The sequence below is a fragment of the Schistocerca nitens genome, chromosome 4 (genome assembly GCF_023898315.1).
Source record: "Schistocerca nitens isolate TAMUIC-IGC-003100 chromosome 4, iqSchNite1.1, whole genome shotgun sequence".
NCBI classification, from domain to species: domain Eukaryota; kingdom Metazoa; phylum Arthropoda; class Insecta; order Orthoptera; family Acrididae; genus Schistocerca; species Schistocerca nitens.
The window spans coordinates 75,006,384-75,028,329 of record NC_064617.1 but is presented as its reverse complement, the minus strand read 5'-3'; the positions used below and the strand labels follow the sequence as shown (position 1 = coordinate 75,028,329).

The window sequence follows — 21,946 nt, the reverse complement described above, 5'->3', positions numbered from 1 at the left end:
CCAAGCAGCACGAATCGTAGAATAGTATTTAAAATGTTTCTGAAAATGACAGTTGACTAAACTCGCTTTTCTGAAACACTTACTTGTGGTAAAGGTGTGGAAGAAATAACTTGAAAACATGTTACATTTTGGAGGATATTTTGAAAAGCAGTTATTATAAAATAAGAAACAACCACATTGTAGATCACACTAGAAGAAAGTCAATTATATTTGCAACATAAATGCAGATTTCTGTTTAATGGTGTGTCTTCTCCTTAATGTTTGTTTTTCTTTACCACGTGATACAGAAGCAGCATTTATTACATTACATAGAGATCTAACATAACGGAGAGGTGTTCCATAGATTAAGACGTCATTCCTGGAATAGTGGCCTAAAGAATAGAAACAGACTCCACAGGGGTAAGTCTGCTTGCAGCTAGTCTTCATTTCTGACATTACATGAAGCGTCTACGTGGCAGAGGCGCGTGTCTAAGATCAAGATGTCTTAAAACACAAAGCCTGACACTACAGATTAGGGATAGGAAAATTTTTAAAAACATCAATTTTAAAAAATGGTCTAACTTACAGAAATAATTAATAAACATTTAAAAATTGACATATGCTTTATGTATCCAGCATTAAACAATAACTGATTAATGAAACCAATACTCATCACGGATAGACGTTAACAGAACACTTCGTTTAACATATTTCCCTGTCAGTCTGCTTCTGTTATCTGGCAAAACCAAGATTACTAAGGAAGACATTCTTTCGGAAGAAACAGAGGACGATTGGCATATTAATTATTTTGGAGCAGTTTCTGACAAAAGAGTTGTGAAATTACGACTAACCATTTCAGACAAGAGTCCATTTTCCATTAAACACCAGTGTAGTAAAAGTGTGTGATTTTTGTGCTGAGTGTACGTTACTTTCAAAGTGTGTCTATCTTTTCGTGATCAAAGTAGTCACGGAGTAAGATAAGCGGACATTTCGTTTCGAACTTGGAAGCATGGAGTAATGATTTCCACCATTCTCATATAGTGCTGTCACCAAATGTGTGTATCTTGCACCTTGTACCTATTATTGGCAAGTATCAAGCTTTCATGAATATACAATACAGATACGAGGGTTCGAACTTTAATAGTGGCAACTATGTATTTACAGCTCGTAGATGCGTGTTTCAAAGTCATCAGCAGCATTGTGTCACCTGTTGCTAGCTATGCGGAAGTCGTAGGGTACTCTTAGCAGTGTCAGTTGTGTTGACAGTTCGAGCGGCGCGGTCTATTGCCCGACGAATTTGTAGCAGTTCTGGAGCGAATGCTGTGAATTGTTTCCTTCAGTTTAGAAATCGAGTTGAACTCACGAGGGCTAGTCAGGGCAGTGCAGTAGGTGGTATAGCACTTAGCAGCCCCATCTGTCAAACAAATCAGTAACAGCGTGCATTGTACCTGCTTGAGCATTGTCCTGCATAATTATGGCCAGGTCCTGCAGAAAGTGTCATCACTTCTGTCTCTAAGCTGGTCGTAGGTTATGTTCCAAAAACGAACAGCATAGAGACTAACCATCAGTTTCTGTTATATTTCTCTCATGATCTCTATGTTATGGATACTATAGCATCACCAGAGGCAGTTCGTGCAACATTTTACTAGTGTGCTACAGTGTCGCGGCCTATAGCAATTTGACTTACAAGGGTATTAATCATAACTAAATTTAATACATTAATGTTAAGTATAGAAAGTGAAGTGTTTAAATATACAGGGCCATGATTATTGAACTCTATGAAATCATATCGTCATAACTTCTGACCGATTCGCGATAGGACGTTCAAACTGCACGGTTGCCCGCGGGGTATGGCGGGAATTAGAATGCGCATGCTTGCTTTGGTTTAGTACGAAGCCCATTTCCATTTGGATTGGTTCGTCAATACGCAAAATTGCCCCATTTTGGGACTGAGAATCGGCATTTTTCGATCGAGAAGTCTCCTCACCCTCAACTGGTGACTATGTGGTATGCAATGTCCAGTCACGGAATAATCGATGCGATATTCCTTGATGGCACGTTGACTACTGAACGGCACGTGAAGTTTTGGAAGCTGATTTCACCACCATTTTCCAAAGTGACCCTCATTTCCACAACATGTGCTTCTTGCAAGACGGAGCTCCACCCCATCGAAGCAGGAGAGTGTTTGACGTCACGGAGGAGCACTTTGGGGACCGCATTCTGGCTCTGGGGTACCCAGAGACCCCTGGCATGGGCTTCGATCGGCCCCGCTGTTCTCCGGGTCTGAACACTTACGACTCCTTTTTCTTTGGCCATATGAAAAACAAGTTGTACAGCAGTAACCCAAGAACCATTGATGAGCTGAAAACGGCCATTCAGGAGGTCATCGACAGCATCGATATTCCGACGCTTGAGCGGGCATGCAGAATTTCGCTATTCGTCTGCGCCACACAATTGCCGATTACGGCTGCTATATCGAACATGTCATAACCTTAATCCGAATATCTGTAGTGATGTTTACATGTTGAATAAACAGTGTGCACGCCATAGTTTCTAAATAATTTACATTTTTTCGTATAGTTTAATAATTTTCACCCTGTATTTATTCATCACATAACACTGTGAAGAATAAAAGAACAAAGAACAATTATCGTATCTGCATGGATCAAATCCGAGCTAATGCTCTGTCAGTAATTGCACCTGGCCACTGCGCTACCAAGCCAATGCACGAATTGCTGCTCAAAAATTCGTTATACTATATGCGTAAATCTTTAGAAAGCATTTTACCTTTCCGACGGTCCACATAGGCGACATGTTGTAGGAACTTGAAAGGGGCATCTACTTACTTTTACTCACATAATTTGAGCCAAATTGGTGAGCCACGTCACATGCCCTCTTCTTGTTAGATTTACGTTCGGAGTAGGCCTACCGTACTCTCTAAATCTTATTATCCACCAAAGATCTCATGGAAAATGGCCTCTTTCGCAGATCATCTACATGAAAAACTTCCACACTAGATTTCTTCGTATACTTTGCTTTTTTTTAAATCCTTGATAGCCTTTTGACATACAAGGGTAATAATCATAACCACATAGTATATATTAATTTTACATATACAGACTGAACTGTTTAAAAATAAATCGCCAGAAAAAAAGGAATTAGTACACCTTTTTAGAGGTTACTAATTCTCTCACATTTATTGTTGCAAAGTGCATATATTGCACGTGAAGTGATTACATTTATAGATCAATAGCTGAAGCAGTTCTGAGGTAACATGTATCGACCCATACTGGGACACCCATATTAGAGCGCGGTGTAGCCTCCACAGACGGTGATGCAGCCGGTGAACCTGGCATTCAATCGATCTTACAAATGACAAACACTGTCCTGGGATACGTTATGCTACGTCTGCTCTACCTGTTCACGTAGCTGTGTAAGAGTTCTTGGTTTCCGAGTCACTTCTCATCCCATCATGTCCCACAGTTACTCGATTGGAGATAATTTCGGGGATCTTGCTGGCCATGGAAGTTGCTTCACGTCTTGTAGAGCACGATGAGTTTCACGGGCAGTGTGTGGGCGGGCATTATCATGTCGGAACAATGCATCACCTTACTGTTGCACGAACGGCAAAGAAATGGATATAAAAACATTCTGCACGTACCGCGCTCTGGTTAGCGTCCCACCACAGCGAAGGTGAACGAGAGTTGTAGCTTAGCATACCGCAGACCATAAGTCCTGGGGTGGAGCCAGTGTGTCTTGGACGAATGTACCCTACGAGACAGCGCTCACCACGTGTACGTCGTACGCACATACGACTATAACATCGCAGGCAGAACTAGCTTTCATTGCCAGTGATATGCTGAATGGACCAGTCGAGCTGTGCATGTCGATGTGGTGGCCTGAGTAGAAGACGAGCTAGATGTGTGTGTGCTCGTAGCCCCACTGCTAATAACTGCACTCACGCTCATATATTGAGGATAATTGCAGAATGTGGTGCCACACAACGTGGCACTACACATAACTGGCCCTAATAGCATAGGCACATAGGGAACACACTCGACACAGACACTCGACAAGTCCACGGTATTGGTGATAAGTTGAGAAAAACGTCCCGAAACACATGTGCTACAAACGCCACTGTTTCCTGCACATGTACCCCGACATCAGTGTGGTTTATCATCACCATGCACACATACGCAGGCCGCACAACGGGTTGGCATACTCTGGATCAGGTGGTCATCAAAGCTCATCGGAGCTCCTGAAGTGTCGTAGTGGTTTGAAGACGTGAAGCGATACGTCCACCAAGACCATCCTGGACGTACTCGATGGGGTTTAGGTCTGAAGAACAGGCAGGCCACTCCATTCGCCTGATATCTTCTGTTTCAAGATATTCCTCCACGATGGCATCTCGGTAAGGCCGTGCGTTGTCATCCATCAGGAGGAAGGTGGGACCCACTGCACCCCAGAAAAGGCGGACATACTGGTGGAAAGTGATGTCCCGTTACACCAGACCTGTTACAGTTGCTCTGTCAAATACATGCAGGGGTGTACGTGCACCAATCATAATGACACCCCACAACATCAAATCAATACCTCCTTACAGGTCCCTTACAAGGACATGAAGGGGTTGGTATCTGGTTTCTGATTCACGCCAGATGAAAACCTGGCGATAATCACTGTCCAGACTATACCTGGACTCGTCCGTGAACATAACCTGGGACCACTGTTCCAATGACCACGTACTGTGTTCTTGACACCAGGCTTTACGGGCTCTCCTGTGACCAGGGGTCAGTGTAATGGACCTTGCTGGTCTACGGGTGATTAAACCATGTCCTTTTGGTCGTCTGTAGACAGTGTGTCTATAGACAACTGTTACAGTGGCTGCGGTAAGGTCCCGAGGAAGGCTATCTGCAGTACTCCGTGGCCGTCTGCGGGCACTGATGGTGAGATATCGGTCTTCTTGCGGTGTTGTATACTGTAGACGTCCCGTACTGTAGCGCCTCGACACGTTTCCTGTCTGCTGGAATCGTTCCCATAATCTTGAGATCACACTTTGTGGCACATGGAGGGCCCCTGCTACTACCTGCTGTGTTTGACCAGCCTCCAGTCGCCCAAGTATTCTACCCCTCATTGTTGTTGTTGTGGTCTTCAGTCCTGAGACTGGTTTGATGCAGCTCTCCATGCTACTCTATCCTGTGCAAGCTTCTTCATCTCCCAGTACCTACTGCAACCTACATCCTTCTGAATCTGCTTAGTGTATTCATCTCTTGGTCTCCCTCTACGATTTTTACCCTCCACGCTGCCCTCGAATACTAAATTGGTGACCCCTTGATGCCTCAACACATGTCCTACCAACCGATCCCTTCTTCTAGTCAAGTTGTGCCACAAACTTCTCTTCTCCCCAATCCTATTCAATACCTCCTCATTAGTTACGTGATCTACCCACCCTATCTTCAGCATTCTTCTGTAGCACCACATTTCGAAAGCTTCTATTCTCTTCTTGTCCAAACTGGTAATCGTCCATGTTTCACTTCCATACATGGCTACACTCCATACAAATACTTTCAGAAACGACTTCCTGACACTTAAATCTATGCTCGATGTTAACAAATTTCTCTTCTTCAGAAACGATTTCCTTGCCATTACCAGTCTACATTTTATATCCTCTCTACTTCGACCATCATCAGTTATTTTACTCCCTAAATAGCAAAACTCCTTTACTACTTTAAGTGTCTCATTTCCTAATCTAATCCCCTCAGCATCACCCGATTTAATTTGACTACATTCCATTATCCTCGTTTTGCTTTTGTTGATGTTCATCTTATATCCTCCTTTCAAGACACTGTCCATTCCGTTCAACTGCTCTTCCAAGTCCTTTGCTGTCTCTGACAGAATTACAATGTCATCGGCGAACCTCAAAGTTTTTACTTCTTCTCCATGAATTTTAATACCTACTCCAAATTTTTCTTTTGTTTCCTTTACTGCTTGCTCGATATACAGATTGAATAACATCGGGGAGAGGCTACAACCCTGTCTCACTCCTTTCCCAACCACTGCTTCCCTTTCATGCCCCTCGACTCTTATAACTGCCATCTGGTTTCTGTACAAATTGTAAATAGCCTTTCGCTCCTTGTAACGTGATCAATATGTGTTCTTTGAGCCATTTTCAACACACAGTCACCATTAGCACGGAGGCAAAAACGTCTGCTCACTTACTCGCTGCACCGTACTCTGGCATGCACCAACATACCTCTGCGTATGTGGACTTGCTGCCAGCTCCACCGTGCGACGACCGCAGGTCAAATGTACCGCATGGTCATACCCCGAGGTGATTTAAACGCGCATACCGTCCACCAGAGCGTTGTTTCACCATGCATCAGCATTATCTTTAATTTATGAGCATGAGTGTAGTGCGCAACAGTTCGTGTTGATACGTCTGGGTCCACAGGCTCTGTTATCCGTGCTGTGGTGGCTATTCGATCTGCCATTGCTGTTCTTACAATACGACGATCCTAGTTGGCGTCTGCGCGGCGTGCTGCCTAAGGGAGTGAGAATGTTAACGTGACCATCGTCGCACAACTATCGCAGCGCGCCCAACATGTGTTGCAGATGTCCGAAAGGACTTTCCCGCCCCTCGGAAGGCCACAGGTTGACCCCTTTCAAACTCGCTCAGTTGTCTGTACGAAGCTCGAGTGTGTCTGTGTGGCACGGTAGCCTCCTTGCTTCGCACGTTTGCACTACACTGGACCTTCTGACTGTGAGCATTCTCTATTAAAGAGTAGCCATTGATGGCCCTCTGATAGCTATGCTACTGTGCTACCTGTTGGCGGCCGACACTGAAACCATTATCAGCCCAACTACCCCCAGGTGGCCTCTGCCGTCATCGGATGAAAATCGACGCCGTCCTTCCAGGTGTACTAATTTTTTCCGGCAGTGCATTTAAATTTTATATGTAATAGTGTGATATTGCAAGGATTGAAATACAATGAAAAAACTATTTATGACGGTAGTATCTGTTCCCGAAAGAACAGTTACCGTCAATGACCATGCAGCTTTGCTAGAAATCAAATGATAATTAAATGACACCCTAGCTGCAAGCAGGCGTTGATACACTTCATTGGGGACATGTTGAAAATGTGTGCCCCGACCGGGACTCGAACCCGGGATCTCCTGCTTACATGGCAGACGCTCTATCCATCTGAGCCACCGCGGGCATAGAGGATATTGCGTCTGCAGGGACTTATCCCATGCACGCTCCCCGTGAGATCCACATTCCCAACATGTCCACAACACTACATTCGTAGTGCGCCTAATAGATGTTTGCCCATCATACTCATTACTCGTGGCAGATTAATCTACCAAGTCCCGTACGAGTTCGGGCATAGCGTGTGCGTTCGCACAAGAAGGTCAAAGGCCGGAAACCCATATTTTTTTAAACTATTTATGACGGTAGTATCTGTTCCCGAAAGATTTGATTTCTAGCAAAGCTGCATGGTCATTGACGGTAACTGTTCTTTCGGGAACAGATACTACCGTCATAAATAGTTTAAAAAAAATATGGGTTTCCGGCCTTTGACCTTCTTGTGCGAACGCACACGCTATGCCCGAACTCGTACGGGACTTGGTAGATTAATCTGCCACGAGTAATGAGTATGATGGGCAAACATCTATTAGGCGCACTACGAATGTAGTGTTGTGGACATGTTGGGAATGTGGATCTCACGGGGACCGTGCAAGTGATAAGTCCCTGCAGACGCACTATCCTCTGTGCCCGCGGTGGCTCAGATGGACAGTCTGCTTTAGGCAGTGGCGCTTCACGGACCTGCTGTCCCGGCCGCGGGCGCGCGTGAACGAGGAAGTGTTTACACCGCCGGTACTCGCGCGTGTTGTTGTCTGACTCGATCGCCATGGCACACAATTTTCGAAAGACTACGCTCCAATTTACGTTCGACAACGAATATGCCAGACCCAAAGCTTTCGAAATAGAGCGTTTTTTGAGGGACGAAGTTCGTTTACCTGCTGCAGACATAATTGGAATACACCTGTCCATTGTAAGCAGTACAATGTACGTAAAGATGACCGATGAAGCTGCGTGTGAAAGAAATCTCTCCGCTGCTCAAAGAGGATTTAAATTTCGACACTCTGATGGCCATATCAGCGATGTAACAGTAGCTCCTTCAGGATTGGGTGTGAGGGTCGTTCGGATCTTTGAATTGCCGTTTGAGGTGCCAGAATCGATGGTTACTGAATCGCTGCGACCATATGGAACGGTACTTAGTCATACGCCTGAACGCTGGGCTAGTTTTAATACCTATCCTGTGCTAAACGGCGTGCGACAGGTGCGGATCGTCCTTACTAAACATATCCCGTCTTATTTATACATTGGCGGATGTCGCGCTATTGTGATCTACGATGGCCAGCCACGCACCTGTTCTGGCTGTGGTGGAGAAGGACATATCCGTTCGGAGTGCATACAACGCCGCGTCGTGCAACTGCCACATGGAGACGCGTCACAGCGAGAAGTTCCCACGCAACTGCCGATGACGTACGTGTCGGTGGCCCGCCGGGAAGTGTTGCCAAGTTCGGAGCGTGACAAGGACGTGTTTATGCAAGAGCAGACCGAGTTACGGGAGCATGGAGGTGACTCGGAGAATGTCCCTACACCCATGTCACGACAGTTGAGGGAGGAACCTTCCGAAAACTCACATGTAGCACGCGACGTGGAAGTGGAGGTCCAGACGGTGGCGCCGGCAACGGACAAACGAACGACCGACGAACACAGTGAGGCAGCAGAGGGCAGGGCACGCAAACAGCGATCGCCAAAGCGTCGCAAAAAGCGTCGCCATAGTTCGGGTGACACGTCCCCCTCTAGCCTAGGGGACACGGAAGGTATCCTAGCCGAAAAACTGTCTGACACTGAACACGTGCCTTTAGAGGACGCTGACAGGATTCCGTCAGATGGTGACCGGATGTCCTGCCCTTCAGATGGTCCCTCTTCATTGACACCGACTGACCCAGCGCTGCCGACGAAGGAGTCAGGGACACCAATGTCCCGGCAGCCACGTCGAAATACATCAGAGGACGTTCTCGGATGGATGACCACTGCGACTGGGCGGAACCGGTCGAAGACCTACAGGAATTGCCACCCCCAAATGATGACCACTCACCTACAGGATGCACACCACGGAACGACAACGAAGGAGGGCAGCCCGTTGGCGGGCACCCCTCTGAGCACGAATAGTGGACTAAAGCCCTTGGAGTTCTCAATGACATGACACGAGCATGACAACGACAACGAACCATGCATATAAGGTGGGCACAGTGAACATTAACACCGCACGTTCGCTTGCAAAGATGCAACTTCTCCGGGACATGATTTACGCCACAGACGTTGATATTCTGCTGATGCAGGAAACCTTCACTGCTGCTTTTCCCGACGTGCATGGATACACCACTAATCTAGCGCCGACTCCAGATGGAGGACGTGGCACAGCGATACTAGTCCGGGAAGGGATTCCGATGTGTGACCTCGATTACCTTCCTTCGGCTCGGGGTTTGGCTATGACCGTGAACGGCATTCGTATCGTCAACATCTATGCACCCTCCGGATCTGACAATCGACAGGCGCGTGCACGATTCTACTCGGAGGAGATTGCCCCCCTATTCCATGGGAGGTATGACCACATCTTGATAGGGGGGGATTTTAACTGTGTACTCACACCGAAGGATCAAACTCCTAATTTCAGCTCCTGCCACGCATTGAACACGATCTGCCGGGACATGGCCCTTATGGACACGTGGGAAAAGATCCATGGGCAGCGAGAGGGCTACACGTATTTTACTAGCCACTCGGCGAGCAGGCTGGATCGGATTTATGTTTCTGACGGATTAAGAGATCACGTGTTGGCTGCTGAACGTTGGCCCACAGCTTTTACGGATCACCTTGCGTATTTATGCACGTTAACCCTCCCACGGCAGCGGGTCTGGCGGAGTCGTAGTTCCTGGAAACTTAATTCCTCCTTATTGGTGGATCTCGAATGTCGCCAGCGGATCGAAGAAACATGGCAGACTTGCACTCGCCGTCTGCCGCTGCACCGTACGGTTCTTTCGTGGTGGCTGCAGTGTGCAAAACCGGCGATACGAAGAGCTCTCATAACGTATGGCAAGGAAAAAGCGAAATGGCTCCGAGATACACTTGACTATTACTACATGGTGCTCCGCGACCTGTCCTCCAGGGCCCCATCGCCCGAATGTCAAGCGGAAGTCCATCGCATTCAGGCCTGCATTTTATCTATCACGAGACGTCGACTGGAGGGACTTTCGATCCGTGCTCGGTGCTTGGACAACGTCGATGGAGAACGTATTGGCATGCATCATGTGTCCAAGGGACATGCGCGTAACCGCCGATCCCTAATCACAGTCCTCCATGATGACGATGGTCGGCCCTTGACGTCACAACAGGCCATTGCTGCTGAGTTTCTGGAGCATTACCGCCTCCTTTTCACTGGGACGCCGACGGACAATCGGATAGAAGAAGAAATTTTGCGACAGATGCAAACGGAGGTGGATGGTCCGGATGCAGAGATGCTATTGGAACCCCTAACGGAAGATGACATCCGGGGCGCACTCGCGAAGGGTGCGGTGCATAAATCCCCTGGGCCAGATGGGTTGACACTCGAATTTTACCGCGCATTTGCGGATTTAATGATGTCCCAGTTGGTATTGATGTATAACGAGTTATTGAGCCCTGACACGGACGTTCCGTCGCAGTTCATGGCGGGACTGCTTATACCAATACCGAAATCGACAGCGAGTGACAGCGCCCATCAATTTAGACCGCTCACGATGCTCAATACTGACTATAAGATCTTTGCGCGAATGTTGGCGGCAAGACTCAAGATTGTAATATCCAAAACAATACCACCAGACCAGGCTTGTCTAGGGGTTCGGAGCAACATACATTCTATCCTCGGCGAATACCGTGACGTAATTTCCCTGACGGAAGCTTGTCGCATGCGAGCGGCGTTCGTATCGGTGGATTTTGATCGTGCCTTTGACAGGATCAACCATGATTTCCTTGACTCGACCATGAGACGCATGGCGATACCACAGGATTTTATTACCGTCCTCATGCGCCTCCTTCGCGGCGCTTCTTCGACGGTGAGCGTCAATGGCAGGGAGGTAGGAACGATTCCTGTTCGCAGCTCAGTTCGGCAAGGATGTCCCTTGTCGATGATACTGTTTACAATAGCGCTCGAACCATTGATGCAGACTCTTAGACGGACTCTAACAGGCGTCCGACTCCGTGCGAGCTCCTTCACGTGTCGTGCATATGCCGACGACTTGATGATACTCGTCCGGTCGGAGAACGCAGTCAGTCAGGTGGTTACCCTTCTTACTACGTACGGGGTAGCTGCGGGAAGCAGGGTCAACACGAATAAAACCAAGATCATGCACATCGGTCGAGGGCTGGACGCTCTGCGAAGTCCGTTTACGACGGTGGACATCTTGCGATGCTTAGGTGTCTTGTTCACCCGCTCGCTACGGCAATCAGCGGCGGCGAGCTATCGACGTCTCCTCCAGAACGTCCGACTGCACATACGCAACAATTCACTCCGAACGCATGACCTGCTCCAAAGGGTGGACTACACTAATGTTCACCTGGCCTCGCGACTGCCGCACTTGGCACAGGTACTGCCAATGCCACATGGTATCGCTGACAGATTAATGGCGGCCTTTGGATACTATGTCAGCCAAGGAATGTTGTTTAAGATCAAATACGAGACTTTAACTCTCCCACACCATTCTGGAGGTCTTAACCTCACGGATGTGCGGAACAAGGCTCTAGCTCTATACCTGCGAGCGACGCTACGAACTTGGAACCAGCGGCAACACGCCATCACGTCGGCCATCCTGGGTGTGCTTCTTCCAACGTCCTTTGAACCACCGGTAGCAGTAGGCACTATCTCACCCTCGTTTTCTCACGTCGCGCGATTTTTTGTTGATTTTAGTTACGTTCAGTTACAGATACCTTCTACCAGAATCCCCACTACCCGTGAGATATATCGATACTTGCGGCGTCATCATGGCAGCAATGTTGTCGAACTTAAATACCCAACACGAAACTGGCGACAGATTTGGCGAGCTGTCTACACACCACTCCTCACCACAGCAGCGCGATCGTCATGGTATACATTAATCAACCGAAAGACGGTCAACCGCCAACGATTGTACGACATTCGCATGGTGGATTCCCCGCTCTGCCTTAGATGTGGCATGCAGGACACCGACGAACACTCTCTGCAGTGCGGTGAGGCAAAGGATGTTTGGCGGCTGACGCAACGCATCATGGCCCTCCTCCGACACACCGACGAATCAACGATCACGACGGACGCTTTATTTTTCCCTGACCCTGTCTTTTTCCCCTCACAAAAAACATCGGCAATCCGATGGATTGGAGGACACGCATCGCACTACGTGCTCTCGCGGACCTTGATATCGGTCATGGACTATTGGCATTATCTACTAGAACAACACGAAATCATCAGACGCCACTCTAAATATAAAACGCATTTTGCGAACTTTCTAGGCAGCATGTTTCATAACCCCCCGAAGCGGTGGGGAGTCCCAGGTTTACGTTGTTTCGAGGGATAGGATTTACTCCCAGCGAAGTGACGAGGATGTCAATTCGGCCCTATATTTATTTCCCTTCTTTTTTATATATGATTTTTCTTGTGGGACATTAAAATTAAATGAATAAATAAAATATTATTGTTACTAAAAAAAAATACAATATCAACGTTTCCTTCCTGCTACCTCTCCCTTATCCTGTCAGAAGACGGGGACACCGTGGCCAGGCCTCCAAGTATGACCCCTGCCCACTCTGTCCCCTGACCTACTCTTAAAAAAAAAAAAAAAAAAAAAAAAAAAAAAAAAAGATGGATAGAGCGTCTGCCATGTGAGCAGGAGATCCCGGGTTCTTCGAGTCCCGGTCGGGGCACACATTTTCAACATGTCCCCAATGAAGTGTATCAACGCCTGCTTGCAGCTAGGGTGTCATTTAATTATCATTTGACAATGAAAAAATGGCAGCAATGGGAGTAAAATCACAGCTGGAAGATTGCCAGTTAGCGCATATGACTACTTGGCCACAGCGCCGTCTTGTTTACTGCTCCTCAATAATCTCTCATACTCCGTGCTTGTACAATATGTTACTTGAACTTTCAGAGAAAAATACTGGCCTGGTGTTGTCAGCGACATAGTATTCATAGTACCGCAAGGGGTGGTGTCAAATCAGAGCAAGCACAGTCTAAAATAAACAGCTGCTTTCCTTCTCTGAATTGATCGAAGCGTTGCTGACCATCGTCACAACACTCGACTCTCGTTTCTAGTTACCGCGGAGGAGAGAGTGCAAAAAGAACATATTTTCACTTGTTTTATTTGCATACCACCACGCATTCGAAGAGAAATGGCCTGATTTTAAGGCCATTTCCGGCTCGCATTCGAGCAGAAACGGCATAGTTCTAGTGCGACGTTTAGTCTGCTGTAGCACTTTAGCGCACGGTAGCGGGCCACCACAGGATGCCACCATAACAGTCGCAAGCCTTGTTCAGAAACAGTTCTCTAACTTTAACCGACAGTTTCGCAAGAATGGCTACAACGTTGACCCCGTCCACATTCTCCGAACATTAGTGTTACACTCTCGCATGAGTTACACAGAAATGCAGTGATCCTAGCAGCTCGCATCTAAATTCGTAATCACGCCTAATTTATAACTCCAGTCACTGGAACAATATTGTAGAGCTGGTAGCATTAGCATCCAGTTCACGGTTCAGTTATACAGGGTGTTTCCGTAAGACCGCGCAAAAATGTAACAGGACATAGAGAATGCTCCACTGAACAATCTTAGGTACGGAACCTGTGGTCGGAGAAGCCAGCTTATGCAGATGTGGAAGTAAACTTGTCTACCGCTTGTCTAGCATTACTGTTTCCCAGATTATTTACAACTAACATGCGTACAAGTTTACAGCGTTGTGCTGTTTATTTACATGTACGAGGGTATTTCGGAAAGTGAAGGTACACCGTACACCAGAGGAACAGAAGAGTTTTGGCGAGCAAGTTGGCAACACTGGTGTTAACCTTGAACCGTTAGCTTTCTCCTCGCGGTCATTCGGCAGTTGAACATTGCTTCTGGTTGGAGTAGGTTGTGTTTAAAATGGCTGCGCCATGCAATAGGTCAGCGACCAGAGGATATTCACAAAGAAATTGTTTCTGTTTATGGGAACATTATGAATCGTCAAAATGTAACGAAATGGTGTCATCATTTCTCTGAAGGTAGGACCGATGTTCAAGAGGAACGAAGAACAGGTCGGCCATCTGTGATCCCGACGCCCTTCTTCGGAGAACGGAGGAAGCAATTCGTGCGAATAGACGTCTCACATTGAAAGAATTGCATCAGATCATACCGGATGAGTCAATGACAACTCTTAATGACGCTGTGACGGTCAAGTTAGGGTACAGGAAATTGTGTGCGCCCTGTGTTCCAAAACTGTTAACGGAAGAACACAAAAAGAAAAGAATGGGCTTTGCACTCGACTTCCTCGCACGCGATGCTGAAGCAGGTGATGAGTTCCTTGATCACAATGTGACAGGTGACGAGACGTGGGTTTATCACCATACACCTGAATCCAAGTAACAATCAATGCAATGGCGCCATTCGAATTCACCAAAAGCCAAGAAATGCAAAACGTCGATTTCAGCGAAGAAAATCATGGCTTATGTTTTTTGGGATAAACAAGGCACTCTTCTGTTGGAATTTATGCCTCCTGGAACGACAATTAATGTTGCTGCATATTGTCAGACTTTGAAACGTCTTCGAAGGACAATTCAAAACAAACGCAGGGGAACGCTGACAAGTGGAGTCCTCTTGCTTCATGACAACGCTCGGCCTCACACAGCGCTCGTAACCAAGGCACTACTCAAACAATTCAAATGGGATGTATTGGAAAAAAATGGCTCTGAGCACTATGGGACTCGACTTCTGAGGTCATCAGTCAACTTAGAACTACTAAAACGTAACTAACCTAAGGACATCACACATATCCATACCCGAGGCAGGATTCGAACCTGCGACCGTAACGGTCCCGCGGTTCCAGACTGTAGCGCCTAGAACCGCACGGCCACTGCGACCGGCGGACGTATTGGAACATCCGCCATACAGCCCGGACCTTGCGCCCACCGACTTCCATGTCTTCCATTACCTGAAGTCACATCTTGGCGGAAAATCATTCCACGACGATGAAGAGATCAAAGATGTGGTTCCGACAACAGGCGGCAACCTTATGTGACTGTGGGATACAAAAGCTTGCGCACCGACTTAACAAATGTTTGGATAATGGGTGGGGGGGGGGGGGATTATGTCGAAAGATAACAAATAATCCAGTTAATAAGATGTAACTAACGTTTTCTAAATAAATGTTATATTTAAGTACTGCGAGCCATTGTATCATTCTTTACTTTTCGGAATGCCCTCGTACATTTTTTATTTCCTGCGAGGAAACGCGGAGGACAAGCCTGTTTCTAGGCGCTACAGTCTGGAACCGCGCTACCGCTGCGGTCGGGAAAATTGAGTGATGGTGGTGATGATGATGACGTTTGGTTTGAGGGGCGGTCAGCTGCTCTGTTATCAGCACCCGTACAAATTCCCAACCGTTGCTCAGTCCAATCTCGCCACTTTCACGAAGGAGGATGAAGTGATAAGAAGAACACAAACACCCAGTCAGCTCGAGGCAGGTGAAAATCCCTGACCCCGCCGGGAATCTAACCTGGGACCTCGTGCGCGGGAAGCGAGAACAGCCGGCCGGAGTGGCCGAGCGGTTAAAGGCGCTACAGTCTGGAACCGCACGACCACTACGGTCGCAGGTTCGAATCCTGCCTCGGGCATGGATGTGTGTGATGTCCTTAGGTTAGTTAGGTTTAAGTAGTTCTAAGTTCTAGGGGACTGATGACCTCAAATGTCCCATAGTGCTCAGAGCCCTTTGAACCATTTTCAAGCCTGTTTACCAGGAAGTCATGATGCAGGTTTAGTCTGCTTTACTTGTCCATAAAGGCACTGTTGTATTTACATTGTGCCATGACAGATCGTGCTATGAATCAACGACAGACACGTTCATTACTCAGTGCTGTTCAGAGATGTACAGTACAATACGATGGAGCAGTACCGATACACTATTTCCTGACCGAGGGAGGTAGCGCAGTGGCTAGCACACTGAACTCGAATTCGGAAGGACGACGGTTGAAACCCATCCTGATTTAAGTTTTCCGTGATTTCCCTAAATCGCTTGAGGCAATGGCGGGGTGGTTCCTTTGAAAGGGCACGACCGACTTCCTTCCCTAACCCGATGGGACCGATGAGCTAGCTGTTTGGTCCCCTCCCACGAATCAACCAACCGACAGCATTTCCTGGTCGCTGAATGGGAAGGGGAGGTGCTATTCCATGGTCTGTTAGGTCACCTGACCTGAATCCCCTTGATTATTTCCAACAGGGATATCTAAATCACTTTTGTATGCTACCCTATTGGAGAGGGGGATGGAACTAGTTGACAGAATTGTAGCTGCCTGTGATGAGATTCGTAACACACCAGGGATATTCGTTAGGATGCGTCAGAATCTTGTTCACCGATATCATGCTTCCATTGAGGCTGATGGCTGTCAGTTTCAATACTTTTTGTAAGATACAATACAAATGGTTCGATCAGTGTGTCAGTGATGGTATTTGCAGCTGACGGTAACTGGTATAAAAAAAAGTACACAGTAACGCGATTTTATTCCTATTATCTCCTTGAGCTAGCTTCTCCGACCCCAGGTTCCCTACCTCAAATTGTTCAATAGAGCATCCTCTATGTCCTGTTAAATTTTTGCACGCTATTACGGAAACACACTGTAGATACACCGTGCGTTCCCAGAATCCTTGCAACAAATCTTGAGTCTCCTGTTCGCCTCCTCTTATACACTACTGGCCATTAAAATTGCTACAACACGAAGAAATGCCGATGATAAACGGGTATTCATTGGACAAATATACTATACTAGAACTGACATGTGATTACATTTTCACGCAATCTGGGTGCATAGATCCTGAGAAATCAGTACCCATAACAACCACCTCTGACCGTAATAACGGCCTTGATACGCCTGGGCATTGAGTCAAACAGAGCTTGGATGGCGTGTACAGATACAGCTGCCCATGCACCTTCAACACGATTCCACAGTTCATCAAGAGTAGTGACTGGCGTATTGTGACGAGCCAGTTGCTCAGCCACCATTGACCAGACGTTTTCAATTAGCGAGAGATCTGGATATTGTGCTGGCCAGGGTAGCAGTCGAACATTTTCTGTATCCAGTAAGGCCCGTACAGGACCTGCAACATGCGGTCGTGCATTATCCTGCTGAAATGTGGGGTTTCGCAGGGATCGTATGAAGGGTAGAGCCACGGGTCGTAACACATCTGAAATGTAACGTCCACTGTTCAAAGTGCCGTCAATGTGAACAAGAGGTGACCGTGACGTGTAACCAATGGCACCGCATACCATCACGCCGAGTGATACGCCAGTATGGCGATGACGAATACACACTTCCAATGTGCGTTCACCGCAATGTAGCCAGACACGGATGCGACTATCATGATGCTGTAAACAGAACCTGGATTCATCCAAAAAATGACGTTTTGCGATTCGTGCACCCTGGTTCGTCCTTGAGTACACCATCGCAGGCGCTCCTATCTGTGATGCAGCGTTAAGGGTAACCGCAGCCATGGTCTCCGAGCTGATAGTCCACGCTGCTGCAAACGACGTCGAACTGTTCCTGTAGACGGTTGTTGTCTTGCAAACGTCCCCATCTGTTGACTCAGGGATCGAGACGTGGGTGCACGATCCATTACAGCCATGCGGATAAGATGACAGTCATCTCGACTTCTAGTGATACGAGGCCGTTGGGATGCAGCACGGCGTTCCGTATTACCCTCCTGAGCCCACCGATTCCATATTCTGCTAATAGTTATTGTATCTCGACCAACGCGAGCAGAAATGTCGCGATACGATAAACCGCAATCGCAATATGCTACAATCTGACCTTTATCAAAGTCGGAAACGTGATGGTACGCATTTCTCCTCGTTACACGAGGCATCACAACAACGTTTCACCAGGCAACGCCGGTCAACTGCTGTTTGTGTATGAGAAATCGGTTGGGAACTTTCCACATGGCAGCACGTTGTAGGTGTCGCCACCGGCACCAACCTTGCGTGAATGCTCTGGAAAGCTAATCATTTGCATATTACAGCATCTTCTTCCTGTCGGTTAAATTTCGCGTCTGTAGCACGTCATCTTCGTGGTTCAAATGGCTCTGAGCACTATGGGACTTAACAGCTGTGGTCATCAGTCCCCTAGAACTTAGAACTACTTAAACCCAACTAAGCTAAGGACATAACACACATCCATGCCCGAGGCAGGATTCGAACCTGCGACCGTAGCAGTCGCGCGGTTCCGTACTGAGCGCCTAGAACCGCTAGACCACCGCGGCCGGCCTCATCTTCGTGGTGTAGTAATTTTAATAGCTAGTAGTGTAGTTACCGTCCCACTTCGTATCATTTCTTAGCATTACCTCTGAATAGTTACTTGCTGATTCTTAGTTGTACAATGTGTCCAGCACTGATTTTGTAATTGGCCACCATCGGGTTGTTACTCTTTGTAACGCAGTTATCTTACCGAGAGCGTACTTGCAAATTTCCGAGCTCAATGCGCCGTTTGAGACTGGCCATTATTATGCAGTGCTGACTAATGAATCGCGGACTCGAGCGCGCAGTCTCGCCTTGCACGAGTCATAAGCGATGTGGCTCCATTCATTACGGCTGGTTGGGAAAAAGGCGCGCCTGCTAGGGACACCCCACCATCCCTAATAAGGAGCACGTCTGCGATTAGCAGACCGATAATGAGCAATTATCGGAACGGCTGCTGCGCGCCACCGAGATAAATCGCAGCCGCTTAATGCCGACGTGTGCGTGGGCCGCCTCAGCTCTCAGCAGCGTCCGCCTGGAACCCCCCTATTACGGACGTCCTGCTGCGAGCGAGCGTACCTTAGCTCAGCCGTCTGCAGGCGGCCGCACGAAGTCCAGGCAGGCTGGACAGCGCTCGTGCCAGCAAGAAGGATGAATGGCTTCCCTCTAGCCTCATAATGAGCATACAAAATACGATAGGAAACCAATTACTGTGCGCATCATGCCTAAGCACGCTCAATCTCTTCCCAAACCGAGTGCATGGAAGCTAAGGCAGAGGAAAACGGCCGCGGACCAGGGTTCGGTTCTGGTCAGTATCAAATTTTGGTACTGACTCTGTACCCCAACGACGCACCCCCCCCCCCCCCCAAATATAACTTGACGTCACACTCACTTTTAATATTCGCCAGAGTTCTCTGAGTTTTGTGTCACTAAAAATGAAATACCGTATGTAAAACTAGCGAACTACAGCAGTTTGACACGTATAGCACTAACTGTCTACGGATGGACGCCTTCTATAGCAGTTACAGCACAGTGCTGCCAGTGTTGGATCTGCAAACTGTTTACTACGTTATCGCTCACCCGCGTGAAAATTTTCAGCATCAGAAGTGGGGGAAATAGGCTGAGGATAATCCACGAAGCAGACGATGCACCCACGGATAATCAAGGCTTAACTGTAATTTTGGTCAGACCTACACGGTGTTTGTTTTTAACTTGAGACAACTAAATGTCTCGAAAACGACGCATCGAACAAGAAAAATGGTCTAGATTAGACGTTACTATTGATAACGGGGACATCTGTGTGTGCTACAACTGGGCACCTCCAGACCATCCCTCCTGCGTGGGGGGTGTCTACTTTGTATTTTCAAATAAGATGCCCCCACTTTTATTGAACATCTGAATTCCACGCGAAGAAAAAAAATCAAAAAACAAAGACGTACTGTTTACTCTATCCACTGCTTCCTATTCGTGATACATGGCGCTGTAATCGACAAATATCAAGTGTGCCTTTTTCTCAATTAAGAGCCGACACATTTGATTTCGCATTTCATTTACGATGTGAATGCAAACTTTTGAGTTCTGACATTTGATATTGATGTTTTAACATTACTTCAGTATTGCAAATGTCACTGTACTGCCGAAATAATATGGCTAGGCACTGACATTTCTGGCAAAGAAGCTACTCGTCTTTTAACGTAGTTTTCTATACCCTGTAGGGTTGATTGTGATGGGTCCCCACTTGATTTCGGTGGTCGACCTCGAACCCCTATATGAGGGTGACTGATTTCGATTTGTGTTTCCATTCAACTGCCGTAACTCGCGTGCTGGCCGCTACGCAGCTACTGGCGGAATACAAACTAGGGCTGCTGATGAAGTATCGATGTATCTTTCAAAACATATCGATGTATGTCGTCGATACGTTTCTGCGATGTTTCGGTACCAAAATGCCAATATCGAGTGTCGATATTTTTTTGTATTATTTTTTTTCCTCAATTTTCGGTAAATATTTGAAACTGTTCTTTTGCAGTTGTAGTAGAACTTAATTTTACTTTCACTGTGTGAAGGAGTCTTACTACTTTTCGAGCTTTCATCACATCTAGTCTTCTGTTTGACTATGTGAAGCACGTATAGGTGTGTTGTGTACATAGTTCCGTGTAGTCGGCGCGTATACAACTTTCCCACTAGAGCGCGCCCCGCTCAGCACAACAGCGCAGGCGCAGCGCTCGTCCGTCTCTGCCCTACGAGATGGCGCTGTCTTAGAGACGGACCAAATTCTGCTTCCGCCAATCCGCGTATTAATAGGTAACACAGCCAATGAGATTGCTGCTAACGTAGAACCTTTTCTCCTCGCGGATCACACTCGCGCAGTGATACCTGAACGCGCGAGGTATTATAACGAGTGTACAGACCTCCGATTAATCAGTGTGCATTAGTCTGCATTTGTCTGCGCCAGTCTGCATTAGTCTGCATTAGTCTGTAGTCAAGTTTCAGTCTGCGCCTAATAAGATTATCATATTCCTGTACATAGCCATGAAGAGAAATGTATAGACACTTTGTCATAGTATCAGAGATGTGAGAATAAGATTAACGTACCAAGACCCAAAGGAACTTCAGATTGTCAATTTTGGTCACCATCAATCTGCTACTCTAGGCATGCAAGTGGCATTTCTATCGTCTGACCTAACGGCAGAAGATAAACACGCCACGATAAGACCACGAGACATATTGCTGACATTCGCCTACTTCGTTAGAGCGACAAGTCAAATAATCTGATGGTGTGTGTACCGAAGGTCTTACAGTAAGCACACCACAAGGTGACACGAAGAAGAAGTCCGATTCCTTTGTGGGGTGGCGGTGTGAATGGTATAACATGATTTCAAGTGTGTAGAAGTAGCACTCCAGTTGCATTAAAAAACAATTTCTATCACAAATAGGGTGATTTTCTTCACATCGGCATTCTTCTATAACAGGTGCTGAAAATGATGAACAAAAATCTGAATGTGATGACTGGTCTTTGCGTTGGGGGGGGGGGGGGGGGGGAAACGTATGAGAGGAAATGGGAAATGCTGACGTAATCGGCGCTCAGCTCCACTAACAGAAACTGCATTGTTTAGCTTCACCATGCAATTTTGACACAACATCTTCCAGGTCGCCAGCGTTGGCAGAAATGAAAAAACAGAGAAGTCGACATTAAGCGTTCTGGACAAATCCGGTATGTGACGAAAGCGAACGATGTACCCAGCGGTCATCTTTTATTCTGACACTTACGTGCACTTTATCATAGTTAGAGAAGTTATTATCACCAAGCATGAACGTTCATCGTTATCCTTTCAATTTTTGCTCTAAGGGGGATAGGCTGGCTCCTAGCTTGTTGATGTATATAAATTCTAATATTAAATCAGTACTCGAATACACAG

At 47.0% G+C, this 21,946-nt stretch overlaps 1 non-coding gene across 1 annotated transcript; it reads right to left on the bottom strand.

Annotated features, from left to right (window-relative positions):
* Positions 1-7,118: 7,118 nt before the first annotated feature.
* Positions 7,119-7,193, bottom strand: Trnat-ugu (transfer RNA threonine (anticodon UGU)). Its single transcript has one exon. It is a non-coding gene; the product is annotated as a tRNA-Thr (tRNA).
* Between the last annotated feature and the right edge of the window lie 14,753 nt (positions 7,194-21,946).